We start from the raw sequence: 21,526 nt of genomic DNA, 5'->3' as shown, positions 1-21,526 counted from the left end.
CTCTCATCACTTCTTTTACTGTTTCCTACTTCTTCTCCCCCCTGCTCACTTTTCACTCTCCCATAACAATTCTGGCTTCCTTGCTCCTGCAACACAGGGGCCACACTTCCATCTCAGGCCTTTGCATACACATCACACTCTTCAGGAGGCCAGTTTAAAGACCACTCTATTTAAAATGAAAATCCAATGCCATTCCCTTATCTCAGCATTCCCAGACTCATTCTTTGGCTCTTTTTTTTTTCTTTCTGCCGTAATAGTCTTACCTTCTAACTTTTTATGCAATTTACTGGTGTGTTATTTCTATTATGCACGATCTGTTTTGCCCAGCTAAACAGTGAGAGCAGAAGTCTTTGATTTGTTTATTGGTTTATCAAAAGCACAGACAATAGTGCCTGGTACATAGTAGGCGTTTGACCTTTTACTAGTAAGAACAAGTAATCGAGGTTCATATAAATGACAAGGGACATTCTTACAGTCAGGGACAGGAAGGAAGAGAAGATCAGCCATGGGTGCAAAGAGGACATAACAAGTGAACCAAACCCTGAAGGATGGGTAGGGTATGAGCATGGACTATTACGGAAGGGCATCCAAGATGAGGGTAACGCATCTCTTGGGACAATAAAGGTATGGCCAAGAAGAGTAGGGTGGCTCTATTAGGCACAGTGTGGATGATAGTCAGGTGAGTAGTGAAGAACTGGGCTAGGTAAATAGATTAGAGCTGTAGCCTCAAGGGACAAGGAAAGGACTATGGATGGCAGTGGCTGATGCAGTATGATGAGTTGGAGGTACTGGCTTCTGTTCAGGCACTTCTGTTCTAAAAAAACACAAACTGGGACTGTTTGTGTTTATACCTTTTTAGAATGTTGGCCAAAAGGCTAAGACCATTTTCCATACTCAGGCCCTAGAGGCCTTGGATCTTCATATCTCCTTCCTAGCTTGGGCCCTTACTCCTTCCCATCTCCTCCTTGATGAAGACTAAAACCTTAGCTCAAATCCTTCTTGCAGTTGCAACCTTCAGCCTACCCACCCATGGACCACCCCTTCTCAGAATGCTCATGCCACCGGGCGTGGTGACACACACCTATAATGCCAGTGGTTCATGAGGCTGAGGCCGGAGGATTGCAAGTTCAAAGCCAGCATCAGCAACTTAGAGAGGACCTAAGCAACTTAACGAGACCTTGTCTCAAAATAGGAAATAAAAAAGGCTGAAATTGTCACTTAATGGTTAAGTGTCCCTGAGTTCATTCTTCAATACCAAAAACAAAAAAAGATTTTAAAAAAAGAAAGAATGCTCATTGCACCCTCTGCACCTCATGGAGTCCTTCTTTGCTCCCAGGTCATTAACATGTATTCTGCCTCCTTATCCACATGATATGTGACTTGTGGGCCAAGCCAATCAATACCACGGAGCTCTTTTGTAACTTCAGCACAATCTGAGCATCACAAAGTGTCCCTTTGAAGGTCTTTGCCCAGGTGCTCTTCCAGGGGCAGACCCGAGCTAGTCCAATGCAGCATCCCAAGTGACCACATCCAGCACTTCCAGCTGCTGATACCAGCACAGTTGGGGATTCTTCTGAAGAAAAGAATCCTCTGGGAGAGCAAGAGTTAAATTCTTGTCTCACCTAAAGATAGGTGGGGAGGTGGGTGGGTACTTGGTAAATATTGAATAAAATATTTTCATTGGTTTGCTAACTAATGGATAAAATGCATACTTGGCAGATCCCCAGAGTGGGAGTGAATATCTGAATTCACTGTAATAGTTTCCTACTTTGCGGTTAGAAGGATACACCCACGTGAAATCTTACAACACAGTTCACAGCAGTGGCTGACACCTCAGGGGAGACTGGCCCCCTAAGCTACACATCATGCCTTTTCCCATGTGTTCTCTCCCTCTGACCCCAAGGTGAAAATGGCCAAAGTTCCACTTGACATTGGGACTGTGTTCCTCTGTACCCTTCCCAGAGCAGCTAAGCATGCCTAACTTAAAACACAATTTTTTTTTGTAGTTGTAGATGGACAGAATGCCTTTATTTTATTTGTTTATTTTTACGTGATGCTGAGGATCAAACCCAGTGCCTCACATGTGCAAGGCAAGCACCCTGCTGCCGAGTTACAGTCCCAACATCAAAACATATTTTTTGATGGTTATACTTTTGCATATGAGTAGTTTGGGATATTGGCAATATTTCTTAGTGGTTTTTCACTGGTTGGTGGCCAAGGCCTTCCCTAACTATAATTGTTGGCCTAAGCTGATTGGAAGACAGTAGTTGTGGCTTCAGATCTAGGTTACTTCAATAAATAAAACCAGAGAAGGTGGCGTTGGCTATAGACATAATTTAGTGGGGAAAAAAAAAAAGTGCTTTCCTTCTTGGTTTCCTACTGGATTTCCCATCTTCACATGCAGTGATCCTTGGAACATCATGGGAGGGCCATTGGAAGCCCAAGAAAATGCACATATGCCAGCCAATCTTCCACATGCTACGTTTCTCTGTCTCACTTGGGAAATGGCCAGTATAACCCCCAAGCGCCCAAGGAGCATAGCAGGGCAGCCAATGATGAAGCTGAATTCTCACTTCTCTCTGTTCCTGGCCTTCAGAGTCCTAGATCTTCCTGGGGGTGGGGGACACTTTAGATTCTCCCTGGGCAAACATAACTGATCCCTTGAGTCCCTGTGCAAATGTCACCTCCTGTAGTACACATAAAACCTCTTTCCAGCATGTATTCTCACACAAACATGTCCCTGGATCTAATTCCTCTTTCTGCCCTGTACCATCCTCACAGGTATGATGACTGTCGGTACAAGATCCTGACACACTGAGTGGACACTAAGAAGTATACAAACTTATTTTTCAGGACAAGGGAATGGGTGAAAAAGAAGCAGTTCATGAACATGTATCTGAAAAGACTAGATGTCAATACAACATTCACAATGAAAATATGAGTTATGACCGAGGTGATCTCTAACTTAGGAAGAACACAGGAAATGGTGCCTGTCTGGAGAGTGATGCTTTCCAGGGCCAGTAGCGAGGGAATGGGGATGGGTCAGTCAAGGCCAGGCTGGGAGCTGAAAGGGGGTGAGCTCCCCCTCCCCAGGCAGCACAGGCTCCTGTCGCAGCACCTGGGCTAGTGAAGCAGTAGGGGAGTGGGGGAGGCCAGTGATGTGCCCATCTGTGTGTCCACCTGGCAGGGGGCAGGACCTCCTCCAAGACTTCCCTTATAGGTGTCCACTGGTCATGGGGAAAGTTGATGAATGGGGGAAGTTCTCTATTACAGGCAGGCAGAGATAAATGAGTAGGAAAAAAGAAGGTTATGTCTGTGAGTCCCAGACCAAGGGTGTCGACTGACTGTTCCCCATTTGGTCCATAGAAGATGGCATGTGTTTGGCTACAGTGAGGGGGTGAGGTAAGCAGAAGTAAATTGGACAGTAATGTGGATCCTGGAAACTCATTTCTTAGTGAGGGGAGAGGAAGATAAATGTTACTAATTTGGCAATCTGGATGGTTTAAGAAAAGTTATTCCCAAAGCTAGAAGTATTACCTAACAGACTGTTCTAGATTGAATTGTGTCCTCTCGGAATTCATAGGTTGAAGCCCTAACCCTAAGTATGCTGGAATGTGACCTTATTTGGAGATAAGTTCTTAACAGAAGCATCATATTAAAATGAGATAGATCTTTGGGTCAGGTAGGCTGTAATCCATTATGATTAGTATCCTTATAAAAAAGGGAAATTAGGACACTGTGATAAAGACACAGAGGGAAGATGATATGAAGAGACAAAAGAAGGCCACCCACAGTCCTGCAGACACCTTCATCTTGGACTCCCAATCTTCAAAGCCAAAGCCGAGACAGTGACTTCCTATTACTTTAGTCAACTGCCCAGCCTGGGGCTGCGTCACCAGTGCCTTAGCAACTAACACAGCCATTGAAGATCCTCCAGGTTAAAAAACGGGAGAAACCCCAGGAACTCACAAAAGTTACGTTATCCCAGGAAGCCTAGCATGATTAGCTGCTAATGAAGCTTCTCTCTTAGTGGACTATGAGTCTTGATGGTGGGACCTAATTTAATTTAGCATTGTGCCTGGACATAGTACACTCTTAGGAAAGTCATTTTGTTTCCTCTTGTTGTTGAAAGCTCTTTCACTTCTTTTTACCCACTTCCAAAAAGAAAAAAGGAAGAAAAAAATCAAAACAAACAAAAACACAGATAGATTGAAGTACATTCAAGAATTTTACTTATGTTTGGACATATAACTATAAATGTGTGTGTGTATGTGTGTATAGTATGTGTAGAGAGAGACAGACAAAGAAACAGAGGGAGAGAGAGGGAAACGGGAAATGGGGGCGGGGGAATTGCAGGAGAGAGAGCGAGAGAATTTTCTCCCAAGACTTTCAGTGGGTGGCAGGAAAGAAAAAAAAAAAAAAGCATCATGCCAGCATGATAGCTGATGTGGGGAGCTATTTATAGAGCTGGCCACGGTCATGTCAGAGCTTTAAAAGAGGCAAAACATCTGGGCGCATTCCAAAGCAGAAAGGAAGAGCCCAAGTCACAACATATTCCACAGTGCAAAGCTGCATCTTTACAAAAGTTGCAATTTACATTTGCTAAACATAATCCTGTGCCTTAGAGACTCTCTGGGAACCTCATTCTGGCACCCAGTATAATGAAAGAATAATACAATAGCCATTGTATTTTCAAGTTTAAAGCAAGTTCTAAAGTGAATGAAGAGTTTGTTAGATGGCAGAAAACACACAAGAGCTCCCAGGTGAAGGGTTTCCTTGTAGACCATGGCCAAACAGTGGTCAATGGTAAGAGTGGGGTCTCCTTAAAACTGGAGCATTTTGATAGGGCCAAACTGCTCCCCAAATCCTCACGTGAAGGCAGATAGTGCACTCTCCTTGCCCCATCTCACAGAGATGTTGTAAGAATGAATTAAAGAAAAATATTTAAACTTATAAAACTCTTGGGACATCTACACTCAAAAGAAAGAAAAAAATTACTATTTTCTACAATATTTTGCAGACCTAAAGCGAATGTGCTCTACTTTCAGAAAAACCAATGTCTTTTTAAAAAAAAAAAATCTAGATTTTGAAAACAGACACATCAGAACTAAGTTGTTCAACTTCGAAGAGTAAACTACGCAAAGACCAAGGCCTTTGTCTTATTCAACAGGGATGTCCAACACATAGCCTAAGACCGGACAGGCTATAAATCCTCAAAAGAAATGTGTTGCATTAAATAAAATAAAATAAAATGTCTCTGTGGGTTAGCCACTTCCATTGGTACACTATAGAATTTACAAGCATTGAATTCCTGAGCCACTCCCTCTCACACAGGTCATGAAGGACACATCAGTGATGCAGGCTGGCTGAGGAGGCCTGTTTCCTGGGAGACACCCATCTCTGGCCCATCTTCTTTGCTAAGTGTTTTCCTACTTTATCCTGCATCTCCAGCCCCCATGTTCTATTAGCATCGCGTAGGCAGGCCTGCTTTTTTGTTTTACAAAACCTCTTCCTGGCTTCCCAGTGACAACTAAAGAAGAGGGAGAAGCGGTTCCCAGTCTGGCTGTGGCTTTGTTAGTGACTAACATGCTGGTAGTCTATCCTGTCTGTGGCTGCTGGAAGCAAATCGATTTCAAGGCAGAGAGCAAGGGGCTCAGTGCTGTCTCCACAACACACCCATTTCTATCTCTTCAGTTCAAATTGTTTGAGTCTATTCCCAAAACATCTGTTTCTTCCATATGGGTCACGGAGGGGTAAGAGGTGAGTCCATACAAAGCCAGTCTTGCAGGGAATCCATGCCAGGCCTGATCAACAAAAAAAGAACAGTCACTTTCCTAAACAGGGCAAGAACATAATCCACTCAGGGGTTACTGGATCTCATTTCCTTTCTATAATTTTTATTATTTTGTGTTATAAAAATCAATAAAGGCTGCCCATAAAATATTTGAAAGCTGCAAGAAAAAAAAATTAAAAGAAAGCAAAAAACATCCTCCTCTCACCATCCAAAGAAAAACTCGATTTGCATTTTGTTCACGTTTTTTGCACACATACATATTCCATTAGTCAGTTTAAAAGATATGTCACTTACAGCTTTATGAGCATTGTCTCATGCCATTAACATTCTTCAAATAAATTTACACAGAGGCCTACCACTCCATTGTATGGATGTACCATAATTTATTTAACTAGTTATTTCCTACCATGGGGGGAGGTTGAATCCAGTTTTTCAGGAAGACAAGTGAATGATATGGTGCACACATATGTCTGATTATTTCCTTAGAACAGTATCCTAGAAGTAAATCAAAAGTTACAGAAATCCTCGAAAGTCATGTTTCCCAGAAAGATTGCACCAATTCCACGAATAAGGCAGTATACCATTCTGTATCTCTGTGACACCAAGCAATGTCATTTTTAACCTTCAATAATTTTATAGCTAGAAAAATAGCATCTCATTTCCATTTTAATTAGCGTCTTTATTATTGTTATTATTGGAATAGTAGTCAGTGATAAGTGCTTGACTAGAATTACCTCACTTCACCACCACACAGCATCCCCGTGAGGCTGCCCCCTCTCATCCTCATTCTGCAGAGGAAGAACTGAAGCCAGTAAAGTGACTTGTCCAAGGTCAAACAACTAACCTTCAGGGCCAGGACTCCAAGCCTGACTCCATCCAACTCTGGTACTATACTCATGAAAGCAACCATTTTTCTAGATTTTATGTCACTGTATTTCTCTCAGTTACAGTTAATTTATGTCTCTGCATAGAAAAACAACCCTCAGCATTTGGAATGTTTTAGTTTTTGTTTTGGAGTAGAGAGAGAACCCAGATGCCCTTAACCACTGAGCCACATCCACAACTCTTTTAATTTTTATTTTGACAAGAGTCTCACTAAGTAGCCTAGGCTGGGCTTGAACTTGTGATCCTTCTGCCTCAGCTTCCTGAGTTGCTGGATTACAGGTGTAGGCAGTGGCACCCGCTTCCACACATCACCCCTGACTCTCTCCTCTTTGGCTCAGTTCAACCCAACAACCACAGATCTCCCCACAAGGGATAAGTATGACACCACAGTGGCTTCTCTATCTGTAGAAAAGAATTTAAAAGAGCTTCACCTAATCTTTCCTGAGAATACTAAATGTATCCTGGAATTTATAGAAACCTTGATTTAGAAATATCAGTTAAGTCAAAAAAAGTGATCCTTAGGAACAGCTACATGGGATCCAATAACTGGCCAGTTTGAAAACACAGTTCCTGCAAGGACCTGTTCTACGGGAACATCCATCCCTTTCCTTGTAGGAGGTAGGACTGGAAGTCAGTGTGCTCTCTTCAAACACAGATGGGAACCGCTCATGACCAGACAGCTCTATGGCAACATAACGATTAAGTGCATCACCAGGCCAGCCACTGTCCATCACAACCACTCCTGGGAAGCCTGAGGAAATGTGCCCCTTCTCACCCCCAGAGGTGGAATCATCTCAAAGGATGAGAGCCCTGGAAGCCCTACCCTGCTCCTGGTCAGAGCCCTGCACTGAGAGCCAAAGGGAGGCCAGGACTGAGGGCATTTCTTTGCTTTGAAGTCCCCTGCTTGCCCAGGAAATCCTGCCGCAGAAAAGTTCCGCAGGATCATAAACCAGCCTTGCGCCTGCTTCAGAGCTCACTCTGCAACTCACAGCCGATCATTTGCTTGATTCAGCTCAGGTTAGGGAGATGGATAGGATTTTCCCACAAATCATTTGATTAGTATGAAAAATCTATGTTCCTGCTGTTCTAAGCATTGCAGGAATTCCTGGTTCCCTTTAAATCTGTCTCAATATTATGGTTCTCGCAGCTTTCAGAGTTTCCTCCCCAGGATTTATTTTTTGAAGGTGCTACGCTATTTGGCAGCTCTACTTTGTTCCTCTCTGGTATCTTTCTTCCAAAGTATGCAAAAACCTTGACCAGCTCAAGCTTTGAATCATGAAAACAGATATTTCAGTCTTTTTTTTTTTTTTTTTTTTACTAACACTCCAGGATCTCCGCGAGCAGAACGGCACAGAAACCACTTCCCATCACCCCATCATTTTTTTTGACTTACCCTATGCTAAATACTTTGCACCTAACACCCAATTTAACCTCTAAAACAAACCTTTCATTCAGCCAGTACCAGGTATTTTTGAACTGGGGAAACTGAGGTTTGGAGAAGGCACCTAACTATTTGAGCCATGTCTGTGGCATTACCTTAGATTAAATAAACTCTGGGTACCCACCTCTCTGTGCTTCCCTATTCTGCATTTTATCTCAAAAAGACCCCACAGGAATAAGATTTGGAGAAAAGATGGGGAAGTCTTCCACCTTGATCAGTCCTGATCCAAAAACTCCTCATTGCCTTTATCACTCCTGTGACAATCTCAACTGAAAAGTGAGCACAATGTGTTAGACCCTTTGAAATCCAAGAAGAGATCCCTCCCCAAAAAACTTAAACCCAGCATCAATCATGGGTCCCAGCCATCCCTCCTCTGGAGCTGTACTGACGTACATTGACTTAAGCAGATCACTTGGCACTCTTTGGAAGCTCCCTGAGGAACCCACCACTAGGGGAAGCTGTGGTTCCTCCCTCAGCAACAGCACAGTGGCATGCTCTTCCTAAAGCCCCAAGTCATCTTCCTTTCCTCCAATCCCACTTGTTCCCACTGTTTTCCTTTTTCTTTCCCTATGGACATAAAACAAAGAGACATAGAACTTCTTCATAGGTCATACCAGCATTTCCCTCTTCCGATTGCCTGAAATGTAGAACCAAAACCTCTTCTTGGCCTCTCCTTCTAAAAATCAGCAAGAAAGAGAGAAGTGGACCCACTTCACCTCTTGAGTTTTACCCTTACCTTGGGTAATAATTCCCTTCTCTCTTCAGGACAATTTCTTAAGGTAAAAATTAGTAAAGGTGATCTTCACCTCACTCCCCACTAATATAAATAGAAAAATGTTTTCTTTTAAATCCCAATTTTTTTTTAAAAAAAAGGGGTTTTATGAGGGTAGGGGGAGAAAAAAAGTACAGAGGCTCCCCTTGAACTCCCCAAGCACTCCAGGCCACCAGTGGGCTCTGTGGTTCTCCCACCTGTGTGATTTCTGAAGACAATAATTACTGGCTTTTTTTTTTTCCTGCAGTATTGGGGATGGATTCCAGGACTCCCACATCCTAGACAAGTGCTGTACCACTGAGTTACATCTCCAGCCCCATATTTCATTTCTTTAGAATGCAATAATGCAAAAGCCCTCTTCATAGGCAGCTCCAGGTCTACAGGAATCTACCAGACTTTTTTTTTTTTGAGGACTCTCCATTCACAACCTCATCTTGGCCTTATTAATTCAGTCATAACTCTTCAGAATTTATGGAGCCCCACTTTCTGTGAAAAGCTCAAGAGATAGCATTGGCAGAAACATTCTAATTTTGATTTAAGAAGTCAGAATATTTTTTCATTATGTCTCTGTTTCTGTCCTTCTGAGTTGGGCCAGGGGCATCTATCTCCCACTTGCCTGGTTTGTGAATAAAGTTTTATTGGAACACAGCCATGCTCATTCTTTTGGATATTATCTCTGGCTGCTTTTGTGCTACAATAGCAAAGTTGAGCAGCTGCAGCAAACACCATATGGCCTTCAAAATCTAAAATATTTATTATCTGGCTCTTTAAGAAAAGGTTTGCCAACCCCTCTCCTAAATCTATAAATAATGCAGATCTCAGGACTCAGCCTTTCTACCTCCTCTGTGCTATACTCGCTCTAGGGAGTAATTTCATTTGACTTCATGACTTTATATTCTGATGTATCAGTGACCCCAAAGTTATTCTCTAGCCTTGACATCTTCTCTGAACTCCAGACGCATAACTCCACTGTCCAGTGGACATTTAACTTAGTTGTTTTACACCTCCAAAAACAAACTCCTCATTTCCTGTTCTTCCCTCCACACACACCCATTTCCTCCTTCTACAGTCTTTACCATCTCACACCAAACATCCTTGAACTCTTTCTCTCCAAGCCAGCATTTACCCATCAGCAAATCCTATCAGCTCCCCCTTCAAAACATATACAGAATTTGACAGCTGCCCTCTGCACCTTAATTTAAGCCTGTACCCTCCGGCAGCAGGGTCCTCATCTCCTGGCTGGTCTTGCCTGCATGTGACCCTCCTCCAGTGTGCTCTCAATATGTCAGCCAGAGGAATTCTTCCACATCATACACTATTACTCTGTGCCTCTAAACTTTCCAGGGATTTAAGAAAACACAATGTATCCAGCTTTAGGGCCTTTCCTGACCTGGACCACTGGTTCCCCAAATATCCCTATGGACCACCCTCCACAGCCTTCAAGTCTCTATTTCAGTGTTATTCTTAAGCAAGGCCCTCCTGAACACACAATTCCCCATGCACAATTTCTGTCTCCCTGCTCAGCTTCATTTTTGTCCATTGCATGAATCGGCCCTCTGACATGCTTTCTTATGTGTTTGCCACCTGTCTCCCCCAATAGAATCTAAGATCAGAGAGAATGAGACCTGGGTCAGTTTTGCCCAATGCTGGATTCTCAAGCCTTGGGAGCATGCCTACTGATTCTCAATTTCTAGCAGTGAATAAATGAATTCATAAACTGTCAGAAGCTTGTGTCTCCTATTAAGGAAACTGAAGGATGTGGAAAGGAAGCACGTTGTTTGCATTAAGAAGAAATCAGAGAATAGGGCCACATCCCAAGATTCACATGGCCCTGGAACCCATGATCTCCCTTGCTGACCTGTCCCTGGGAATGGATTGAGGCAAACCAGTGTCTGGTGACAAAGAGACCATAAGCTCAGCAGAGCCTCCTGGTGATCAGGTGAGGCAGAACAAAAAAACAGCCTCTCTGGAGGCAGATGGAGCAATGCCCCTGGCCCTACCTCATTCCCACGTCCCTCCAGGGCCCCGTAGTCACCAAGATTGGAATCTGGTCACAGACTTAGGACAGGAAACTGGCTGGGGATGCACAACAGGGGCTATGAATCCACCAGTTAACCACTCTATGTCTCAGTTTCCTGAGAGCCAAGACCAAATGCTTAGAAAACTAAAATCAAAGGGCAACCTGGGGCTCTTTTTCTTTCTTTTTTATTTGTGTATTATCGCACTTAGAAACTACAACATATATCTTTAAAAGAGGTGACATGTCTGTTTTTCCATGTTCTGTGGATTTCTCTCATGTCTAACCCTCCCTTTGGGGTCCCCCACTTACTGCCCACTCTATTCCCATTATTTTTTCCCTTTTTACTATTGTCTCATAGATTTTCCTTCCTTGCCCCACATTTTGGGAAATCCAGACAGGGAAAGGAGGGCTGGCTGAATAGCAACCATTTCCTTGCTGTTTTCTGGACTTCTGCAGGGACTGCATTTTCAACAGAAATGCAAAGAGACAGCAGAAAGGAACCCACAGGTCCATCTCCCCTGCCTCTGGTCTCTCCTCCCTTCACTCCTCTCATAGCCACATTCTCCTGAGTCTATTGAACAGAAGGAATTTCTGAGAATGGAGTGAAGCCTGGAATGATGGGACGCTCACGACACCTCTCACCATCACCCTGATGGCACCCCTCAGCACCTCAGCTGCCAAAGATGTCCAGTGCTCTTTGCTCCAGACCTCCACTCACTCTGATAATGCTCACTCTTCAGTGCTCAGGACTCAGGACCCTCTGCCTCTATGAGCTTTCTGAGACTACTGTCACTCTCACTGACATTCACTCTCTCAGCCTCCAGTTGTAGGATTCAGTCATCACAAATGTGCTGTTGTTAATTCCCAAGTAGTAGCCAAAGCCATACAAGGCACTATTCCACTCCCCTCCTTCATCTAGAACACACGGGCCAGCGAGATCCTTGCTGATTATGAGGTGGAGTGACACCTGCCGGCAGAAAATCCAGCTCTTTCCATACCTGGCACTTGTGCCTACTGCCCTTTCAAACTAAGACGAGTACCTTTTGCCTTTCTGGTATCAACTTCTTCCTCTGCAAAATGGGGATAGCAACCCTTTTCCCACCCACCTCTGAATCTTGTGAAAATAAAATACTAAACAAACTTGAGTTATTATTAAAATAAATAGAGCGACAAATCATCTGTGCAAATCATCATACCCCTCCTCATCCTGCACCACCTTCCAGCAGGCTGTCCACTTTTCCCAATTAAGCCTGTGAAAGCCCATCAGAGCCACCACCTGCCCTGCTGCAGTAAGGTGCCCCAGAACCCCCATGTGACCCCAGCACACATCATGGAGCCAGCCAGCTGTGACTTCCAGCCTGAGAAGGCTGTCTCAGGATACCCGGAGTTTATGCAATGAAGGAAACCACAGAGGGAAGCAACACACATTCCAGAAAAGCAGTAACAAATGAGATAGTCAGGAGGAGCCAGAGCCATAGGGTGGCCTCTAGAGAGCCCTCAGCACCCAAACCCCTGCTCTAAATGTGATAGCTGTCAGCACATTGATTCGGTCTTAATGAGAAAGACAGAATGGCTCCATGTCTTCCTGTGGAAATCTGTAAGCTCTCCCCACCCCAGGGGCACATGGAGGCCCACAGAACAGCCAACTATGCAAAGAGCAAGGCATCTGGTACCAATGATCCTTGGTTTTCTACCTAGCCACTTTCTAGCTTCGTGACTTGTTCAAGTCACGGTCTCTCTGAGCCTCAGCTTCTCTGTCTGTGAAATGAGCATGGAAACACACCATTTGAAATGCTAAGATCAGACTGACCATGGTAAGTGAGAGGGCTTGTGGGAGGGGTGTGTGGCTGGGGCGGAGAGGAAGGAATGAGGATGCCCCAGGCCACAGTGACCATTCTATGTTCAGAGATGCAGATGTCTAGCATTCTCTGATAATGCAGGGCAGAACTTGCCGGATTTCATGAGCAAATTTATCTCATCTCACCAAATGGACTCCGGACATAGGGCCAGACTTACTCACTTTACTGAAAAACATCAAAACCTAACACATTGTCACGTATAGTCACCACTTGAACATTTGTGCTTGGAATGGCTGATTTAAAAGCATGCTTTCTGATTTGCAAAATAACATGTTTCCTGTAGGAAATCTGGAGGATGAAAAAATGTATAAAAGAATTAAAAATCATGTGTTTCCTCAAATCCCAGTGGTGGCCACTGTTAAGATTTTGATATGTTGTATTCCATTCCATTTTTTTTTTCAGGAATTCATATACCTTTTACTTTAATTGCAATTACACTCTATTTACTTTTAAATCTTTACTTAATATATATTATTAGCATGTTCCCATAGTCTTATATATTATTCAATGTAATTTTAATAGCTTCCTTGATTTCCATTTTATGGATGAACCATATTAGATTTAATTAATCCCCCCCTTGCAATGTTTTGTTATAATGAATAATGCTGAAAGGAGTACCCTTGATTAGAACTGTTTTGCACATCTCTGATTATTTCCTTAGGATAAATTCCTAGAAGAAGAATTGCTTACTGGTTCAAAGGATATATTTTTTGAGACACATCTCCCATGTTTGCAAATTATCTTCCCACCAGCTAAGTCTAAAAACGTCCACTCCCAACAACACTCTTAACAGCTCTGGGTAGGATATTATCATTTTTCATTTTGGCTGGGTGGATAATGATATCTTGGTTTTAATTTTACATGTTAGCTAGAAGCGAGGCTGGACACTTTTACATAATGTTCTGGCCACTTATTTCTTGTATATGTGTTTGGACTACCTATTCACATTCTTTGCCACCTTTTTTTTTTTTTTAATTTTTTTTAAATTAGAGGAAAGACTGGCTTTTTTAAGATGGCAGAAAAAGAAAATTAGTTCACCACCTCCTTTGATGACCCTGTCCCCCTGTTTAACAATCCCTTCCATTAAAGCATTAATTCAAATGTCTCTCTAATATCCTTTTCCTGTAGTTTAATCCCATTTCCTCTCATCCCATCTTCGTTGGGGATGCTGCTGTCTTATATAACAGTGTGACCTTCCTTGTCACCTGTCAGCTTCTCCTCCCAAGGATGAATAATTCCTCTTTATTTTTGCCTGATCTAGTGTAACTTAAGAAGTCAGAGTCTCGCCCTTTGATGCTGCCCCTTTTTCCTCCCTGTTGCTGTGGTCTTCCTTCAGGCCCTCATCATTTCTCATCTGCACAGCAGTAAATTACTTCTGAACAGGCCTCTCTGTCTGGGGGGCGCTCCCTTTGTGCTCCTCCCAAACCTCACCCCTGCTCTTCATTTAGAAACAACTCAGATTGTTGTTCCTAAATGCAAAGGTGACCATGTCATTTTCTGCCTAAAAGTTTACCACACCTTGATTTGGCCAGCTGCATACAAATATATACCCCACCCCAAAACCTACAGCAAGCACCCCCACCTAACCCTTATCTCTGAACATCTCATACATCCAGATTCAGCAACACAAGTATTACTGATACATCATCTGGTCTCGTGCTTCTGAGTCTTGCAAACATGACTCCTCTCTTTCCTGCCCCACCCTACCCACCTCCTGTTGCCCCATTCATTTCTGCTCAGACATTTCTTTCTCCAGGAGGCCTCCTCTGACCACCCAAATAAGGGCACTCACCCTGAACCCTGCATCCAGGTCACATCTCTATTCCATTAATACTGCTTATTGTGTTTGAGTATAGTACGTGGCATCAAAATTGAGGACACAAGTGTGAACTCACCTGAACATCATTCTGAAGGACATATGGTGGAAGCACCCTGAACTGGTGCCCTGACCTGCCTATCTGATGTGTTACTGAAGGTTCTCTCCCTGGATGGTGGGCTACTTTGTCTTCTGCAGCCAGGCTTTACATCCCATGGTTGCGTTCCTTTTCTTGCCATCCCTCCTCCTTCCGCTCCATCTTCTCAACCTCTCTCTTTTCTTCCAGCCCATCTCATATTCTGGGCAGCCAGGCAAGCTGGCCAGTCAGCCCAGCACTTAGTGATCACTGGACCTTTTCTCCTTTTGGATCTGCCACATTTTCCATCTTGGTCATTCTCCGGACAGACACCCTGCCCTGCTGCCCCTGAGGATGAGGGTGATGCCCTGCAAATACTTACAGGAGAAGGACCACGTCTTCTTTATGGAAGACCCCCTCATGCCTACCTCAGTGCTCAGCTCAAAGGCCCCAGATGCCTTTCTTAGTGTAAAGAGATGCCAGCAGGCTGTGGGTATCAAAGGGCAATGCCTGCCCTGCTAGGCACTTGCTGCCCACCCCATGCTGCCCTAGCTCATCAACTACATGCATACTAATTCCAGATTTATTTTGTGGTGCTCATATCAAAATTCTTCTTTCTTTCTGTGTAGCTTAGCCCACAGGGAGGTGAAGCCTCATTCTGAGGGGTGTAAGGTTCCTCCCAGATCCCTCCCAGAGTCAGACTGTGAGGCCTGCCATAGCCCACCTCAAGGAGCTGCAGGATATACCTTTTCCTGGACTGTCCCTCTACCCTCCCCTCATCATTTATTCTTTTTATTAAGGGTAATAGGTGAAGTGTCCTAATCAGGGCATATCCCATGCCATGGGCCTCTCTCATTTCATTTAGTCAATGCTTAAAGATACAGATTAAATATATTTTATGGCTCAGCAGCCCCCTCCCAACTACTGATTGGAGACTGAAGAGTTTGCTGCATATATCAGAGAATTTAGCATTAGCAATGGGCACTCAATAAATACTGCTTAACTGCAGGTGTCCCTATCTCTGCCATTTGGTTAGAAAGAAATTAGGAGCCCAGAAAAAGCAAATGGTTTATTCAATTTGGAAGCAAAAAGGAAAGGAGCTATGAAGCAAATAACACTGACTTGAGAGATGGAGAACCTTGATTCTGGTCCTGGTTTGGCCACCAGATCACTGTGTGGCAATTTCAAAGCCTCTTACTTCTCTGGGCCTTACTTGCCACATCTGGAAATTAACGATTAAATTTGATGGGACCTCCCAAGCAATAGACAGGATCTGCTCATCACAATGGCAGCGAGACTGAGGGGTGTCCATGCCCCCGGGAGTAGGAGAAGCACAGGTTGGCTGTATTCCCTTCTTACTCACCCCGGGCAGGGGGGGGGGGGGGGGGCTTTGATTTTCATCGACTTCAATAGGCCCAGAGCAAGGGCAAGGTTTTGGAGAAAACCTCTTTGGGAGAGGGCATGGATCCCTAGACTGTGCAGCCCAGGCCTCCTCATGTCCCTTTGACTCCTCCTCCAGCTAAAACCTCCAGCTTATCCACTTCCTAAAGATCATCACAGAGGCTCCACAACCTTCCCTTTTTAAAAACTCTTGCTGATGGAAAATTCTTCCTCATACCTAATCTAAGTCCATCTGCTGCAATTTCTGTCTATTTTCTCTCGTTCAATCCTTACTGGAGATGGAGAACAGCTGGTCGCCATCCTCCATATAACATCCCCTCCTAAACCAAAATCAGTTATGACATCACCCTTCAGCCTGTTTTTCTTCTGGCATAACATACACCATTCCTTCCGACCTGCCTTCATGGATTCTAACTCTGAAAGCATCGCCGGTCACTGTGGCCCACACTGAAAGTAGCTCTGCAAGCTCCACATCTTTCTAAAGCTGTGGCATCCACAGAGAGCTGTAGGGCTCTGTAGCAAGATTGAGAGAGAAGGTCAGAGTACAATGAGAACATAGTCCAAGCCCCTGGCTTTATCCATAGAGGGAAACTGAAGGTCAAAAAGGGTAAGTAAATTCAGTGTCCAAGGTCAAGTCTCAGGGATCAGGCTCCAGGCACTAGACATCAAATACTGCCACAAAGCCCTGAGTGGCCACAGTGTGTCCTCAATGCGGGTAAAAGCGGAACTACCTTTAATTGAAAAGCAAAGAGCCACGGTCTCCCAGTGTGCTATCTATCCAAACCATCTTCCCAGTCCCACTAGCAGATGTCTGAATTTCTACTACGCACATCTTTGATTTCCATGAAAAATTCAAATACTGGACTGGGGGTGTAGCTCAGTGGTAGAACACTTGCTCAGCATGAGTGGGCCCTTGTTTTAATCCCCAGCATCACAAAATTGTAAAAAAAATTAAAAATTTAAAAGATTTCTCTAATTGGCAATACCGTTCACTGTTCACACCTTAGTATGAATGAGTGGATTTAATCTTTTCCAACTATTGATAGATTTAAGGGTGACAAGAAAACAAAGAACAAAGAACCTGGGAGAATGACAAACCAGTGGAGCTGCTTGCTAATGTTTCCAAGGTCAGTCAGGGCTGGATGTGGGGCTGTGGGAGGACGTAGGCCTCAGGAGGGTGGAGCAGCAGAGCCTTGTGCATGGTAGGAATCCCCCAGGCTTTGATATATCTGCCCTGTCTGCCTCACACAGGTCACCTGCAAGGCCCCAGGTGCTCTTGCAAGGTCTGCAGTAGAACAGAACTTGGTGAAAGGATTACCTCATTGCTCCCACCGGGCTGGATCCCATGAATATTCCACAATTCCTAAAGTATTCTGCTGAACTCTTTTCCCAAGTAAGGTGAGCAGGGCACCTAAAAGCAAATCTCAACCCGATGGTGCCCTTACATGACAGGAAAGAAGAACCAGAGGGAAGGAGGAAGGAGAGGTGTAAGAATGAATACGATTATTCAGATACCTGCATCAAGGTGAAAGGAAGGGGCAGAGGAAGGAAGGGGCACGTGAGTATAAGGAAGCATGAGTCAGATGAACTATTTGCTTTAAACTCTGCCCATAAAATTTTCCTAAGTGAAGAATGGAGGGGGACAATAACAGAGTGTGTTGAATACATTGCAGAGCCTTGATTTCAAAACAGCCTTTTTCCCACTTTGAATAAATAGGAGCACATTGTGCTCCAATCTCATCAACTTTCAGGGATGTTCTAGACTGCTTCAAACCTCCAGACACACCCTCCCTGAGGATCACTGGGGGAGTCAGACATCCACAAAAGAAAAGGGAAACACTGTGACAGCATTTACCAAAACACCTAACCCAATCAGTGTGCTTATTTGATTTCCCCAAAACCACAAAATTAGATTTTAAAAGAGAAGACAAAAAGGCACTTTTCTGATAAAAATTACAATATGTTTTCCATCTTATTCAGGGGACAGTTTTCTTTAACAGCAAAATTGGCACAAAATGACAAGAGCAAATCAGGTTGGCAAAGAGATTATTTATTGATGTGTGTAGGACAAAAAGACTTGACAGAGAGGATGATGAAGATAGAAGGTCGGGAAAGTAGGGATCAGACTTTTACTTGCAAGGTAAATTGCACTGGGCTTGGAAAAGCAGGAGATGCAACCTCTCTACCTACACCATAGTGATCAAATGAGAGAAATCCCAGTTGGGCCAGTTGGGGAAAGGAAAAAAAATGCTAGATTTCTGAATGGTGCTTATATACAGGGTCCTGGCTAAAGCTATCATGTTTGATAAAATGAGAAGTAACAAATTTAATTTCCTGAACATCAGTCGGTCCCTTCATACACAGAAAGGCACCCAGCTTCACAAGGAGTTAATCAGCCTGACACCAGCAATTAAATTCTCCAAACTGGATCACAGCAGAGACACAGGATCCTGGTTTTTCACACCCCAGCCCACCCAAGGTGAAATGGCAATGATGGTGTTTTATGTTTTGTCAATTATTCTTCAGCTCCTATATATATATATGTATTTTTTTAGCGTAAGTTGTTATTTTAATGATCTCTGTTCCAAATGGGGAAATACAAGGAAAAGGAATGAGGAGGAGGAGAGGGAGAGAAAAAGCAAGTGCTCCAGCGTGTCCCACTTGTACTTTTCAAAGCTCCCTCTGCTCCCTCCCCCCAGCCCAGCCTTTTTCCTCTGTGCATGAGTCACCGCTCAGGAGCTGTTTTAAATGCCTTACTTTTAATGTTCTCTATCACTGTAGAAATCCAGCAGATCAGCATCAGTTGAAGGGGTCACTGGTTCTGCTCTTGCTTCCTGGTCCTAGACACCCCTCAAACTCAAAAGCATTTTCTAATTTATTACTGTCTTCATGAAAACCAAGGGGTCTGCCGTCAAACCACCGTGGGCTAGATGTTGCCTCTTCTGGGCTCCCTGGGGGTCGCATGCCCTAGACAGACCACAGAGGATGAAGTCCTTGACCAAATGTTAGTTTCCATTCCAGGTCCCTGGAACACAAAGGAATCACACTGTGCAGGGCTGCAAGTTTGGTTTTGTTTACTGTCAGACAGCATGTGCAGAAGAGAAAGCTGACTGCATCCTGACCCACAACAAAAAGTCAGACAGCTATTTTTTCAAACCATTGTGAGTAGAGCTTCCATGCTAACAGTTCCCACCCAGAATAGCTGCCTAAGAGAGGTGGAGGAGAACCTGTCGTGTGCAGGTGATGAAAGGAAATAAGAATTTAAAAGGTGAAAGTGATTTGTGAAGCTAGAGAACTGATACCCGATACCGTCATTTGCACCTCGGCTAGATGGGTGTCATAAGGGAGAAGTGTTGCTTGAGAGTCCCCCCCCCCAAGAATATTCTCTTGCCAGGGCTCCCCAACTTTAGGTCCACGACAGAAATCAAAGGAAGAAAATTCAACATAACCCTCCCCTTCAAAGGCTTGCGGACTTGTAATATTAGCCAAAGGCTGTCCACTTCAGAGTATACATCAGGTATGATGGAGGACATACCTGGTAAAGTACTGTGCAGCGTGAAAACAGGAGCTGTGTGAGCAAATGCAGGAAAGAAGTTCAAGTCTAAGTGCATCACCTTCTCCCTCACAAGGACACCACTTCCTAAAGGTTCGTTTTCCTAACATCTCCCACTGGCAGAAGCTGGAGAAAAAGAGTTTTCCACAGGACCCAAAGTAGGTCTCAGAGCAAGGGAAGCCCTTATGGTCCTACAATGTAGAATGCTCAGAGATTATGCTGGGCTGAACCAGCTACCTGCCATGGTGAGCTTTTCTACTTGAAGAACAGTTATTAGCAGCAGTATGGATGGTGACTTCAGCACCATCTTTCTGCACCTGCGTACCTAAACAACCTGCGCACCTATAAAGAGGCAGCCCTGAACCACTTGTCCCTTCTACCATCCTCAGCTCACAGAGCTGTCAGGATGCTCAAGGATGGACACTTCTCTAATAAGGGTGTAAGCCACGCATGGGATAAAATTTAGCTCCATCCCCATTTTGGGGGGACACACCAAACCTGGAAAGTCTGTCAGAGTTTCGGGGAGCTAATCAATGAAGCGATTCTCTTCCTCTGACAAAGATTGTGTTGGTTTCTCACCAAGTTGTGAAACATGCAGATGCTCACCAGGTCAAACAGGACAGGCCCCCAGACCCCAGGAAACGTGTCTTCTCATGGAATAAAATGAATGGAGACAGAGTGGGCAAGGGGCAGAAGTGAGAAGGAGACAGAAGTTTGAGAAAAGACTGGACTTGAAGGTCACAATAGTTTGGGGAAGGCAGGTCAAGGTAATGTAGATGGGGCAGACCCTATGGCAGAACACCCAACCAACCAATCACATTTATCAGAACCATCCTTCCAATGATATGTCACAGAATCGTCGGGGGGGGGGGGGGTCAGGAAACTGCACATCCTGGGGTCTAGCTTCCTTCACCCAGCGAACCGGAGTCTACACCTGAACCCTGCAGGCCCCCTAGCCCAAGATCAGACCGATTCCCACAGATCTGAGTGCAGCTAATTAAGAGTAGTAAACAAGCCCAGTTCTTGACAGCGCAGAAGTTTTCCAAATTGTCAGCTTGTTTTCCTCCCAACAAAAGACAGTGGATTCCTACCTTTGTCACATTTCCTCCCCTAAACTTTTCTTTCTGCAATCCCTGCGCCTCTGCTAAACTGCAAGCCACTGAGAATGGACATGCAGGAGCGGCACCCCCCGGGACGCAGGCAGAGGTACCTTTTCCGCGGAGCAGAGGGGCTGCTGCCTAGAGGCTTGCTGCCCTGCCGAGCGGTGGAAGGATGCTGTCGGGATGGAGCACGCTGAGGATTATGCGTTCCTGTCTCTGCGGCCAGACCTTTCAGCAGCTCGGACCAACTGTGCTAGCGATGCACTTAGCAATTATCTGCTGGTACCGATGCCCCGCCCTCTGCTATTGCGATTGGCTCTCCAGTCCCGGGCAGGACTGCATTGGTCTCAGCCGACCTCACTCATTGCTTTGGCTCCTACTATTATCTAAGCCATCAAAGGAAATAATTCCATGTTTCATTGACAACCTGTAAGGCTCTCTCCGGCCCGGTGTGGGGGCAGAACTGGGAGTCCAGTGGAGGGATGGGAGGAGAGTAGGAAAAGGTGGGGGTTGGGGGAGAGAGAGAACAGGAGAAGGGGAGTGGATTGGGGAGAGAGAGAGGGGGAGAGAGACAGAGAGGGAGGGAGAGAGATGGAGCTATCAAGCAATCAGATTCTCGCTCTAGCATTTTAACTTCCACAAAACAGAGCTCATAGCAACAATTTTCTGGCCTTATTTTCCCCCTTACTGGTAAATGTTCCTGAGGGCAGAGAGAATTATAACCGTGGGGTTTCTGCTGGTGTCAGACAAGCTTTGGAAAGCAGAGCAAGGTTGAGGGCTGAAGGAATATAGTGATATTTTTACATCCT

The 21,526-nt window shown here is 44.5% G+C and overlaps 1 protein-coding gene across 2 annotated transcripts in view; it reads right to left on the bottom strand.

Moving 5' to 3' along the window:
- Zmat4 (zinc finger matrin-type 4) overlaps positions 1-20,960 on the bottom strand; it is a 331,242-nt gene extending 310,282 nt beyond the window's left edge. For both annotated transcript variants that reach the window (XM_046443074.2, XM_058578919.1), the window contains exon 1: positions 20,828-20,960. The gene's annotated coding sequence lies outside the window, so the exon portion shown is untranslated. The remainder of the gene's footprint in view (positions 1-20,827) is intronic.
- Positions 20,961-21,526: the final 566 nt, after the last annotated feature.

The sequence above is a fragment of the Marmota monax genome, unplaced genomic scaffold (genome assembly GCF_021218885.2).
Source record: "Marmota monax isolate L192 unplaced genomic scaffold, Marmota_monax_Labrador192_F-V1.1 WCK01_AAM20220418_F8-fsc00252, whole genome shotgun sequence".
NCBI lineage: Eukaryota > Metazoa > Chordata > Mammalia > Rodentia > Sciuridae > Marmota > Marmota monax.
Note: the sequence above shows the minus strand (reverse complement) of the source record. Positions and strands in the feature narration are given on the sequence as shown.